A 14,894-nucleotide genomic window follows, 5' to 3' on the forward strand; every position below is an offset into this window, starting at 1 on the left:
ATAAAATTTTAACTTAATAGTTGTCAAGATCTGCTATAGAGAAAAACCACATTCTAACAGCCAATAATTGAAACAATTGCACAAACTCATAACTGATTATTAGCACATTAAAAAAAAACTATGTGGTGCAAGGATTTTGAGTGTGTATGTCTGTGAGTTTTTCTTAGATTGGTAAGATTGACCTTTTTTTCAGTAATGTTTTTCTAACCCTACATTTCTGGGGTGTATAGACCATTTTTATGTCAAGGATTCCAAACCCACAGGATAAAAAAATCTAGAGTCTAGGAACACAAACAAGAAAATGAAGCATTTTTTTTAGTAATAAAAAATAAACATTTATAGTATCTTACCTTTTGAATAATGCAGAGTATTTTGCCACACTGAAATAAAAGAAAGAAATTCTAAAAAATATGTGGACAATATAACAGAGAAGAGTTACCTATTATTTCTTCATCTTTCTTCCCTAATCCCTTAGAGCTATGGTCCTCAACCTCTATTGTCCATGGGACACATTTGAGAATCTGTCTGATCAAATGATTGTTTCTTTGTGTACATGAGCAAACATGCACAGTATTTTTGGATAATTTCTTAGGTTTCATAGACATCCTTTACACTATCTCTGAGCTTTAGAAAGGATTTGCCCCCTAGAATCGTCTTGGAATCATTTTTAAGTCATTGACCCATTAAAGAAAGATTTCTTGTGAAAAACAAATCCTCAAAGAAACTATACAAAATGAACAATTCTTCTTCTTGTCCAGTTCATTCTGCTGAGGACTCAGAACCAAATAATTAAAATAAAGGCATGGAAGGGTACAATGGGAGAAGAGGGAGGAAGTGACTGAGTCAGGACAGGAAATGCATAGATGTTAAGACATGAGCCAGTTCATAAAAAAGGGAAAGGAGCTTTACAATTGAGAAGAAAGGATGAATAGTTTAGACAGAAGAACCACTGCAGGCAATGTCTTGAGAGGGTCTGTGGTGTAGGCAATAGAATAGGGATTACATTACGAATGAGACATACAGAGATTGGGACAATGGGTAGAGAAGCAGCTGGGAGGCTAGGCATTAACAGTTTGTATGTATCAGCCTGTAGTGTGTGGGACTGATTGGGTGGGCCACCACAAAATGGGACTGAAATGGACAGGCTGAACAGGAAGGTTATTGTCCTTGGCATGGAATTGAATCTCTTCCAAATGAGCTCACTGCTGGCAATGGAAATAATGTACATGATTTGCTACTGAGCACAACTTCAGGGAAACCACTGTGGAAAATGTGAGTGTGACCATTTAGTCTTTCCATGGAATAAAAACCTGTCAATGGGTTTGACACTGCTCTGGCTATGTGACAGTATGAAGACACATAAAGTATGAGAACACGTCAGTTTTCATTGGTGACCTACCTAATAATCTACAAGCAATATCCATCTGAAATTATATAACTGGAGCCAGAAAACAGCTTTTTGATAGTTTTTTAAAAATCTTTCAGTTATTTTAGATTTGCAAATCTGGAAAGGCTAAGAATTTAGACAGCATAATTATCTTTGATAATTTGCAATGCTTCAATTTTGATATAATATATGTTTTTGTAGCAAAAATTTTATGAGCTATAATACAAGTATACTCTCCTTCAACCTCATTCCCATCTTGGAATGTCCTCTATTTAGAGTTTAGAGTAAAATTTTGAATAGCAAAAACCTTAATGACTCATCCATGGTCATGATCATTTACGGCCATTACAACATAGGTCACTCACAGCTTCTGTTATTATCAGAACATTAAAAACCCTGCCGGGGCTTTTCATTGTTATTTGTTTGACATCCACTTATTATTTACCATTGGGAACATCACAGATGGCCCAGTTTCCTTCTGATTCTCTTAATGAAGAGTGATCATTATTTTTATGGGTCCTCCTGGGGTACCCTATCTGTAAGTAAATAGCTAGTGGGAAGAGATAAATTATATTCAGAGAGTTATTACCAATTGACCACACCTCACAAAGAAACCTGTACAGTTAAATTGGACCCAAACTTTTTAAATTTTAATCTACCAGGAAAGATGTAGAAAATGAGTTAAATAAAAGTGAAAGCACACTGTAATTGTTGCATTACTTAGGAATATTTAGGATACAGATAAAAAGACCTTACTCATACTGGCTTAGGCTAGGGAATGTGTTAACTTCACTAATTGAAAATTCCAGAGGGATGGATAGCTTTGGCACAGCTTCTTGTACAATTTCAACGAATGTCATTAAATTTGTTTTTTCTCCATCAATTGATTCTGTTTCTTTAGGTTACCTTTTTCAGACAGGAAACCAGATGTGATTGCAAGATTGAGACCTAGCTTTTGGGATGAACATCTACATCTAAGAAGAAAGTGTATTTACCCTGATCTTCCCTGCTAAATCCAAGTACAATAAAACCTTGAATTGCGAGTGACTTGTTCTATGAGTGTTCCACAAGATAAACAAATATTTCTAATAAATTTTAACTTGCTGAATAAGCAATGTCTTATGGTATGAGTAGTACCTGACACTGAACATCACATGATCACAACTGAGTCAGTGTTGTTCTCTGTCTCTCTCTCTCTGTGGGATTGTGGGTGATGTCTCCCAAGCTCCAATGATCAGGTTCAGGCCACAGTGTTTGGTAGAAATTCGTGAGTTTTCAGAACATTGGAAGGTTCTCACAACTGGTGTATTTTTTGTCACTTCAAAGCACTGGTGAACAGTCCTTTGCTTTTCCATACAGGAGTAAGCTTAGGAATTCTTTGCTTCATTCGAGGTCAGGCTGCCTGCAGATATAGACCCTCTCCTCTGCTGCCTTATTGCCAGTTACATTAAATACGGTATATGACAAGAGTTTATTAATACTGTACTGTAGTCAACATCCATGAGAGCGTATGTTGGCCCGCATACAGAAAAAGATTGAAAAGAGAGGAAGGAAGGGGGGAAGAAGAAGGAGATAATTATGGTGGAAGTTAGGAAGGAAATCATTGAGAACTACAAGCAAGATATGCAAGTGGCTAAAATTGCAAGATTTTATAAGAATTCTACGTCTGCATGTTGTCTGCAGAGGAGGAAGAGAAAAAGGCAGAGGAGTCCTTCACTTTAAATGAGATTAGGGAGATATGCAAAATGTGGGAAACAGTTGCAAATTTTTGTAGAAAAGCACCACCCAAATAAGGCTGTAGCAGTGCAATCAATGAATCAGTTCAAGGACAATGCAATGTCACATTTGTGAAAAATCCTTAAAAGGAGGCAAAAGCAAGTGCCATTGCATAGGTTACTTGTTAAGAGTGCAGGAAAAGAAAAGATTCTATTTAGCCAACAGATAGCAGTCATTCCATTAGTGATAGTGAAAGTCGTCCTATACAATAACCCTGCTGCCTCTTGTCGCCCTCACAGCAGCCACGAAGGTTTTCAAAGTTAAGTGCAGGTTAATTTGTTTATATTTCTTTATATTTTGTATTTTCTTTATTATTTTGTATCATATTACAGTATATAATCATTTTTATATGAATATTTTTGGGTTGTGGAATGAATCATCTGATTTTCCATTATTTCTTTTGGGGAGATTTGCTTTGATATACAAGTGCTTTGGATTACAAGCATGTTTCTAGAAGAAACTATGCTTGCAAATGAGGGTTTTACCGTATTCTCTTACAATCCTTTGCATTTCTGTGGTGTCAGTTGTTGTTTCTCTTTTTTCATTTCTGATTTTGTTTTTTTAGTCCTCTCTCTCTATTTTTTTGATGCATCTGGCTAGCAGTTTATCAATTTTGTCAAGTGTTTCAAAGAACTAGCTCCTGGATTTGTTGATCTATTCTTGTTTTTGTTTTTGTTTTTGTTTGTTGTTGTTGTTGTTTGTTGGTTTGTTTCTATTTTGTTTATTTATGCACTAATATTTATTATTTCCTCCCTACTGTTTTGGGGTCTTGTTTGTTCTTCTTTCTTAGCTCCTTAGATGATTGGTTAGGTTGTTTATTTGAGATTGCTTCTTGAATTAGGCCTGTATTGCTATAAACTTCCCTCTTAGAACCATTTTGCTACATCCCAAAGATTTTAGATTCTTGTGTTTTCATTTGTCTCCATGTATTTTTTTTATTTTCTTTTTGATTTCTTTGTTGGCTCATTCATTGTTTAGTAACATGCTACTTAACCTCAATGTATTTCATTTCTTTCCAGATTTTTTCTTGTGATTGCTTTACATTTTCATAGCCTTGTGGTTGGAAAAGGCACACTGTATGACATCAATTGTTTTGAATTTGTTGAGACTTTTTCTGTACCCCAAGGTATGGTTTTGTTACGGACTTTTTTTAAGAGCAGTTTTCAGCTTACAACAGAATTCGGAAGAAGATGCAGAGATTTCCTATACATTTCCTGCTCCTACACATGCAGTGACTCCCTTATTATCAACAGCACTCACCAGAGTGGAACATTTGTTACCAACCATGAATCTACGGTGACACATCATAATCAACCAAAGTCCGTAGTTCACCTTCAGGCTCATTTGATGTACATTCTACAGAATTAGAAAAAGATATAATGACGTAAGTCAATTTTTATAGTATCATACGGAGTATTTTCAATGCCCAAAATTCTCTGTGCTCTGCTTATTCATCTCTCCCTCACTCCCATAGATGGTAACCACTGAGGTTCTTATTGTCTCCATAGTTTTGTCTTTTCCAGAATGTCATAAAGTTGGAATCATGCACTGTGTAGCCTTTTCAGATTAGCTACTTTCACTTAGTAAGATTAATTTAAATTTTCTCCATTTACTTTCATGGCTTGATAGTTCATTTACTTTTAGTACTGAATAATATCCCATTGTCTGGATATCCATTCACCTAAGAAAGAACATCTTGGTTGCTTCCAAGTTTTGGCATTTATGAATAAAGGGACCAATTAACATGGATGGTTTTGTGTAAATATATTTTCAACTACTTTGGGTAAATACCTTGGAGCACAATTACTGGATCATATGGTAAGACTATGTTTAGTGTTGTAAGAAAACACTAAACTGTCTTCCTAAATGATTGTACAATCTTTCATTCCTATCAGCATTGTATGAGAATTCTTACTGCTCCACACTCTTACTAGTGTTTGGTGTTGTCAGGGTCCTAGATTTGTGGCCATTGTAATAGGTGTGTGTAGTATCTTATTCCTGTTTTGATTTGCATTCCGTGATGATGTATGATATATAGCATCTTTTCATTTGCTTATTAGCTATCTATATATTTTCTTTGGTGAGGTCTGTGTTAGTACAGTCCTTTTTTTTTTAAACAAGTTGTTTGTTTTCTTATTGTTGAATTGTAAGAGGTTTTTTTTTTCTTTTTTAATAGTCTATTATCAGATACGTATTTTGCAAATGTTTTCTCCTAGTCTATAGTTTCTCTTCTTCTTCTCTTGACATTGTCTTTCACAGAGCAGAAGTTTTTACCTTTAATGAAGTCCAGTTTATAAATTATTTCTTTCATGGATCATGTCTTTGGTGTCATATATAGAGAGTCTCACCATACCCAAGGTCATCTAAATTTTCTCCTATGTTACCTACTAGGAGTTTTATAGTGCATTTCACAGTTAGGTCTATTAGCTTTCATTCAATCATTGAGTCATTCATTTATTCTTTTTTTCCTATTTCTTAAAAAAACTTATTTATTTATTTTGAGAAAGAGGGACAGAAAGAGAGAGAACACACACACAAGTGGGGGAGGAGCAAAGACAGAGAATCCCAAGCAGTCTCCATGCTACCAAGACAAAGCTCAATGCTATCTCACAAACCCATGAGATCATGACCTAAGCCAAAACCAAGATGTTCAACCAACTGAGACACCAAAGCACCCCTCATCCATTCATTCTTTCTTAATGAAGTGACACACGTCATTTATTTTACTTCCTTTTTTTCACTTTGGGTTTTAGGTGATGGTGCTTTTTTCACAATCATAATTTTTAAATATAGTTTCTAAGTTACAGCCACTATTTACTTTAATTAAAACTTAATTTTCCACCATAGCTATTAAAATGTCTCCAAACTATAAAATAAGTATCCCACTTTATTTAAGAAAGAAGTTCAGTTTTCTTAATTGTTAGAATTTTAAATAAAATAAGATTTTTTCAGATGGGATATCAAACAAAGTGAATTTAAAGACCAAATTATGGTAATGTTTTATAGTACATTGCATTAATTATTCTTAGTAGTTGGATTTTCCCATCTATAAATTGAAGGGCACTTGATGAATAATGTTTTACATCTTCACAGTAAAATACATATTCTTTTTTGGAGAAGTTACAACTTAACCTCATCAAGTGTTACATAGCACAATTTTGTTATATTTTGATCACAGCCATAGAAATGTATGTTTCATTTGAATAACTTTATTGAGGCACAATTAGTAAACTGTAGAGTGTATGTGTGTATTTATACAATATAACCAGTTTTGTCAAATGAATGTAACTATGAAAACATCAAAATAATCAGGATAAGTATATGTATCATCCCTCCCAAATTTGTCCTGTATCACTTTGTAATCTCTTCCTTCTATTCCATCCCAGTTTCCCCATGCCTAGAAAACCACTGATATTTAATTTACTATGGGTTAGGTTACATTTTCTAAAGTTTTGCTTCTTTTTCTTTGTTTTTTTGTTTGTTTGTTTGTTTAAATAAATGATCAGGTTTAAAAACCTGATCTCTTGTTTCTGGACTTTTTCATGCAAGCAAATAATTTTGAGAATCATGTATATTGTTTGTGACAATATTTAATTTATTTAATTTTAAGTTCAGATATAATTGACATATAACATTCTGTAAGTTTAAGGTGTGCATTGTGTTATCTAATTTCTTAACAACTTTGAAGTATATAATATAGTATTTTTTTTACTATAACCACAATGCTGGGCATTAGACCTCCAAAACTTATTTATCTGACTGTAAGTGTGTACCCTTTGACCACATATTTCCAGTTTCCCCACTCAGTCCCTAGGTATAACTACCATCATCTCTCTGCTTCTACAAGATCAACTTTTTTAGATTCTGCATGTAACTGACATCATACAGTATTTGTCTTTCTCTGCCTGACTTATCTCACTTAGCACAGTGCCCTCAAAGGTCCATCATGTTGTCACAAATAACAGAAAGCTCTTCTTTCTTATGGATGAATAATACTCCATTGAGCATAGGTATTTTATCTACGTACTATATACCACATGTTCTTTGTTCATTTAAGTTGGATTCTTAAGTCGCTTCCATATTTTGGATCCTACAACTCAGTGACAAAAACAAACAATCTGATTAAAAAATGGGTGCAGAAACTGAATAGACATCTCTCCAAAGAAGACACATAAAATGGCAAACAGGTACAGGAAAAGATACTCAACATCATGAATCATCAGGAAAATGCAAAGCGAAACGACAATGAGATACCACCTCACACCTGTTGGAATGGCTGTAACAAAGAACACAAGAGATAACAAGTGTTGGCAGTATGTAGAGAAGAGGGAACACTGTCCGCTGTTGGTGGGAATGGAAATACACATAGCCGCCATGTAAACAGTATAGATGTTCCTCAAAAACTGAGAAATGCAATTGCTAGGTGACTCAACAATTCCACTTCTGGGTATGTAACCCAAGGAAATGAAGACAGGATATCAAAACAGATATCACGGCTACCATGCTTATTGCTGCATTGTTCATGATCGTTCTCTCCTTTTGTTGGTGGCAGTATAGTGTCTGTCTTAATTGCAGACAAAACAGGTTCGAGAACAGAGAATTTTATAAGGGATAAGTAAGTAGAATCTTTTCACAATGATAAAGGAGCCAATTCATCAAGAAGACATAACAATCCTAAATATTTCTATATCGAATAACAAGCTTCAAAACAAAAGCAGCAGAAACTGATAGACCTGCAAGAAGAAATAGAGCAATTCACAGATATAACTGCAGATTTTAATGCCATTCTGTGAGTAACTGGTAGGACCAAGAGACAGAAAATCAGTAAGGATACAGAACCCTTACATGGTCTTATCAACCAAATTGACATAATGGATATTCATAGAATAGTCCACAAAAATGCAGCACCAAACACATTCTTTGCAAATTTAGATGGAATATTTGCCAGGATAGATGGTATTTTGTATCATAATACAAGTCTCAATACATTTAAAAGTAGTTGAGCCATATGAAGTGTGTTCTCTGTAATAATTTGATTTTTCATTCACCTATTGATGAATAATTGAAAACCACAATTATTGCTAAATTTGTAAGATACAGGATACTTTGAAATCTGGATGAATGAATTTGAAATCTCCAAGAAACATGGATTATTATAAATATATGGTTTTTAATTAGTGACCTATGAATAATTTCTTGTCAACAGGAGATAGAACAAAGACTGTAAAAACGTAGCCAGTTCTCTCCTTTAAAATATTACTAATTTTTAAAAATTACTGATTATTTTAAGGTAATCAGTTTTTCAAACATTCTTAGATGGCACAATTAGACTTTGAATGTTCCTTACAACTCTGGAGTAAAAACATGGTAGGTGATTATTTGAATCAATTGTATTTAAGGTTGATAAATTTTTCTCTGAATTTAAAAAAAACAAAGCTTTAGGGGCCCCTGGGTGGCTCAGTCGGTTAAGTGTCCGACTTCAGCTCAGGTCATGATCTTGTGGTTCACAAGTTCGAGCCCCGCGTCGGGCTCTGTGCTGACAGCTCGGAGCCTGGAGCCTGCTTCCGATTCTGTGTCTTCTTCTCTCTCTGACCCTCCCCCCGTTCATGCTCTGTCTCTCTCTGTCTCAAAAATAAATAAGTGTTAAAAAAAAAAGCTTTAATATGTGTTCTGTAATGTTGTTCCTTATATTTTTTAGACTATACTTATTTTATTTCTTACAGTTAATATATTATCATCATGTATATTTTAAAGTTATGTAGTTGATTCTAGTAATATTGCTTTATTGCCAAATCGGTATATGTGGAGAGTGTGACTGAAGATCTTGCATTTAAACCAGTTATATTCTGAGATTAATTTTTTTAAATTTTATTCATTTATTTTGAGAGAGAGGAAAAGTGTGTGCATGAGTGGGGGAGGGGCAGCGAGTGAGGGAAAGAGGGAGAGAGAATCCCAAGCAGGCTTCACACTGTCAGCACAGAGCCTGGTGCAGGGCTCGAACCCACAAACCATGAGATTATGACCTGAGTTGAAGTTGGATGCTTGACTAAGCCACCTAGGTGTCCCTGAGATTAACTTTAAATATATTAATATATATTTTTTCTTGATATGTGATGCTTAATGGAAAAAAATCTGAATAGAAGTGGCTTAACATGAATTTGAATCTTGTTTCTGTCCCTCCTCATATATATATAAAACGAAGAAAAATCATTTCACCTTTCTGTTGATCAGAATTCTAGTTATAAAAATAATGGGAATTGGAACACCTGGGTGACTCAGTCGTTTGCGTATCCGACTTCGAGTCAGGCTATGATGTCACACTCTGTGAGTTTGAGCCCTGCGTCCGGCTCTGTGCTGACAGCTCAGAGCCTGGAGCCTGCTTTGGATACTCTGTCCCCCTCTCTCTCTATGCCCCCACTCGTGCTCTGTTTCCCTTTCTCTCTCAAAAATAAATAAACATTTTTTTAAATAATGGGAATTAATAATGAGGCGTCAAGTATCTATATACACTGTATTATTTATTTCATTCACTGTGATTTTCTGAGTGTAAAACCTTTCTATCTATTGCAACTTTAGTATTTTGAGCCATTTCACTGCTTGGTATGATGTATTTTATCGGTCACTGCCAATCCATCATGCCTCTTGATGAAATCCTCTCACAGTGGCTGGGTGAGCACAACCTTTGGATGTTGTCATATTAACAAAAGGAGTGCAGACAGAGGCTTGATAAAAAAAAATTGCACACTGGAACTTGCGCTCCTGAAAAACTCCCTTTTGAAAGCCATTCACCATACTCTAAAGATCTTTGGATGGGACTGCAGAATGATCTGAGGTTCTTCAGAGAAAGACCTAGAGGGAGAGAAGCCATTTTCCACATTCTTGTTTCCCCTGAGATTCCAGCCAAATGCAGCTGTGTAACTGACCTGAGCACATCAACAAGGCAAAAGAACTTCAAATTGAGCAAAATCTACACACAAAAATCATTAATATAATAGTGTAGGTGCTTTGCCATTATATTTGGCAATGGTTTATAATGTAGACTGGTGGGCAGAATAATAGCCCTCAAAGGATGCCTAGTTCCTAATCCTTAAAATCTGCAAATCTATTGGCTTACCTGGGAGAAAAAAAAAAAAAAAAGTTTGCACATTTGATTAAGTTAGGAACGAGGAGGGGCGCCTGGGTGGCTCAGTCGGTTAAGCGTCCGACTTCAGCTCAGGTCACGATCTCACGGTTCCTGAGTTCGAGCCCCGCGTCAGGCTCTGGGCTGATGGCTCAGCGCCTGGAGCCTGCTTCCGATTCTGTGTCTCCCTCTCTCTCTGCCCCTCCCCCGCTCATGCTCTGTCTCTCTCTGTCTCAAAAATAAATAAAACCTTAAAAAAAAAAGTTAGGAATGAGGAGAAGGGACATTATGTTGGATTATCCAGGTGGACTCAATATGATCTCAGAGCTTTTTAACAAGAAATAGGGAGGCAGGGAGCATGGGTCAGAGAAGGCATGTTGATAAAAACAGAGATCTGAGTTATGTAATTGCTGGCTTTGTAGATGGAAGGTTACTATGAGTTAAGGAATGTGGGCAATCTTATAAACTGAATGTTTCTATCCCATTCAAATTTATATGTTGAAACTCAATCCCCAGTGTGATGGTACTTGGAGGTGAGGTCTGTGGGAAGTCATTAGGGTTAGATTAGGTCATGAGAGTCAGGCCTTCGTGATGAGGTTAATGCCTTCATAAAAAGAGAATTATATTTGAGGTCTCCCCCTGCTCTTCCTTTCTTTCCCTCTCTTCCTCTTTCTCTCTCTTCTTTTACACACCAAGGAAAGGCCACGTGAGGACATCACCAGGAAGACGACCTTCACCAAGCCCCCATCCTTGCTGGCACCCTAATCCCAGACTTCCAGCTTCCAAAACTGTAAGAAACAAATGTTGTTTAAGCCATGGATACTATAGTAACATGTTATAGTAGCTTGAACTGACTAAGACATTCTAGAAGCCTTCAGACTAACATAATCATGCAGGCACTTTGATTTTAGCCCAGTGAGGCCCATATCAGAGCCTCACGTGTACAACGGTGGAAAAATAAATTAGTCTCTTGTTTGTTTTGTTCTGTTTTGTTTTGAAGTTACTAACTTCCTTTTACTTTCTTACAGCAGCAATAGGAAACAATACAACTCAGGTTAGCGAAACACAAATTGTATCTGCAAGTGGGTGACTATTGTAACAAAACCTGAGACTTCTGTCCTTACCTTTGTGACTGGATAGGAGCTAAAGAACTGGGTAAGGAGACTGTGAAGTGCACTAAAACAGTTGCTATCAGAGACCGGAGACAAAGATAACCAAGTTTTATACAGACAGAACAATTAGGGAAGCTGTTACCTGTGATAAAATGGAAAACGCAAAATGTATCTAATGAGTTTGTGAATCTGACTAAGGAAATTTCCAGGCAGCATACTGAATGAGGTAACTGTCTTTCTTTTCTTTTCAGGGATGATAAGCTCTTTCAAGAGAAAGATGTGCTAACAAGATATATGCTCAAGTTGTAAGCAGAATTTAGAAGAATTAATTTGTACCCAAAACTTGTTCCCTTCTTCCACATTTATAGCCTTCAAAAATTTCTCAAAGTAATAAATGGCATAAGGATAAATATCAAATTAGACTATTGTCAGTAAAATATAGTCTTGAGGTCAAAATCACAATAAGGGTATCCTTTGTTTAGGTCACATAGAAACTTAGGGAAGTGCTTGTAAGCTTTCTTAATTAGACAAATGAGTTTTTAAGAAACTTAAGGGCAGTATTCAATAGGACCTCAATTTGCAGCCTAATGTAGAGAGGAGACTGTTTTAAAGAGATTTGAGAAGGTGGATTTTGTCTAATGCAGTGGTTATAATTTGATACATAAAAAAAACCTCACAGTTTTTAAAGGAGTTATATCAGCTTGAACTTAATGGGACTTGGTTTAAATTAAAATACATTCCTAAGTACTAGATATACCTGACCGGAAAGCAAGACAAGAAATTTGTTCAGCTACAATCACACACAATTTCCTACAAAAAAGGATGAATACCTCAAAGAGTTATCCTAAGAGCCCCTGAGAACAATGGATTTAGTAACCATACCCAGGGCGAGTAGAACTGGATCCAAGCCATGGAAAGTGTCTTAGGCTGGAGGCAAGGGGAACTGGTAACGTTTGATTGGTTGGATTTCGAAATTTCTATAGACTTGTAATCGTTGAATTCCTGTATTTCCTCCTTCTTTATCTTAAATGATAATGTCCATTGTTATTTTTCTGCTCATGTCTCACAATTGTCTGTAGAGGTTTCTGGGGGGCAGTTAAACACTCTTTTGAGGGCCCAGGCCTCTGCACTGAAAAAGCACACCCAAGACATGATAACTGAGGAGTCTTACTGACACCTCAAATTTATTTAGTTGAATTAAGTCCGAAATTTAAGCTTGATTCTCTTAACATAATGAAATAAGACTTTGGAAGTCTTGGGAAAGGGATAAGTAAATTTTGCATGTGGAAAAGATGTGAAACATTAGGAGACAAAAGGAGGATGTTTCCATACTTATAACATGAATATTGCTTATATATATCATGCTGTTGACACACCCCGTTATGGTCACACATTGCCTATATGTTTACTCACCAGTCGAATATTCTAAGTGTGATGCAAACAGAGTCTTGTCAAGCATATATATACACCAAGGCTTCCATGTGTAAGGTTTCCTCTTAGAAACCAGTAGCCACATAAGTGAACTCAGCTATACCATTTGGAGTAAAATTATCACCAAACTGAATCAAGTTAATCGATATGATCATGAAAAATAATATATTGTTGACGGTGTAAGCCATTACACTTTGGCTTGATTTGGTATTCAGCAAAAGATAATTAAAACGGAAGAAGAAGTAATGAAAGGAGAAATCATGCTTTCAACTTTTTCAGTGACTCAAATTTAACCTATTGATAAATAATTTAATGAATTATGAAATGATTTATTTATGGTCACTCTCTAAAGGATGGGAAGTAGCTGTCTAACACAACTTGGTAGAAGTAGTGTTGAGGTGCGCCTGGGTGGCTCAGTCGGTTAAAGTGTTCCACTGTTGATTTTGGCTCACGTCATGATCTCATGGTTAATGAATGAATTCGAGCCCCACACAAGGCTCTGTGCTGACAGTGCAGAGCCTGCTTAGGATTCTCTTTCCCTTCTCCTTCTGCTACCCTGCTTGCATGTTCTCTCTCAAAACAAAACAAAACAAAAAAAAAATCAGTATTGAAATATGACAGATACAGAGATAATCATGGCCACCACTTATTGGTATTCTGTGTGGTAGACACTGCATAAGGAGTTTTATAAACATTATCTCAATAAATCCTTATATCAACTCTTGGAAATGAATATTATTCACTTTACAATCATATTTTACAGATGATGAAATCAAGGTTTAAATTTTTATATACATTGCTTAAGTTCAGAGCTAGCGATGGGTTGTAGAATTGGAACGTGAACCCAGGCATATTCTACTTCCAATATCTGGCTTCTATGTATTGTGTAATATTACTTTAGTGATGTCAGTTCTATCCCTGCTGCAACTTTGTGGGACATTCTTGTCTCATCTTTTTTTCTGGTGAATACAGATGTGGATCTCTTGGTTTTTTGAATCAGTGAAAATTTTATTTATGCTTTTCAAGGGACGTTTCCATTTGAATTGGCAAGAGAGCTTCACATAGTCCATCTTCCCCAACTCCCACTGAGTGATCTTTAGTATATGTTTCATCCCCCTTCATAAGGGGGAATATTATGCCTTCCTTCTAGACCCCTCCTTTTATAAAATGACTCTTCTAAGAATGTTTGTAGTTGCTTGATTCTCAATGTGATTGGTTTGATTTTGGCAATCATTCCTTCTTCTATATATCTCAATTTTGTCAGCCCATTTCAGGCATGGTTCATGCTTGTGCTATGGCAGATAATGGAAGATAAATGATCTCTAGATCATTTGGAATGTGGAAATTGGAAGTGAAAGAAGAGACGTTGATATGAACTGAATCATCAGGTGAATCTTTTTTTTTCTCCAAATACTAAGATATGTTAATACTGGAAACCTCTGCCTTTATAGCCTGCTGCATTAATAAAAAGACAAAGTAAATTAAATTTTGAGCAAATTTAATATTATTCTAGTACAATAGTATAGTTGCCTCCCCTATGTCCCCCACAAAAAAATCTGTCTGAGAAAGGTAAGTTAAGTTATCCAGGAAAGTTAAAATACCCAAATGTGTGTATTTTGTTTTAGAAAGCAAAGTTATGCCAAGGACACATACACATATGAGACACTTCACATAAAATAGAAAATATTATTTATGATTTGAGAACATTCTAAGTTGTATGTTGAAAATTCATTCAGAAAAGTTAATGAAATTGAGAGCGAAATTTAAAGTGCTGACTCCATATATGACATGAATCTTAGGAGAATGTATTCATTACCTATATTACAAATAAAAAGAATTATAGTAGGCAATGGCTTATGTTAGAAAGAAATAAAAGAAATTCTCTAAAATACTAACAAAGTTACATGATCCATTTTTATCATATATCAGAGACTTCATTTTAGCCTCTTTCTCATGGTATGTTTTGTATTTTATTATCATTGTTCTTTTAATTAAATATAGGATACTGACAGAGCAAGCACAATATCCACCTGTTCAATTTTATTTTTTTTCACTCTTGACCACGTAT

This window comes from Acinonyx jubatus, chromosome C2 (assembly GCF_027475565.1).
Source record: "Acinonyx jubatus isolate Ajub_Pintada_27869175 chromosome C2, VMU_Ajub_asm_v1.0, whole genome shotgun sequence".
NCBI lineage: Eukaryota > Metazoa > Chordata > Mammalia > Carnivora > Felidae > Acinonyx > Acinonyx jubatus.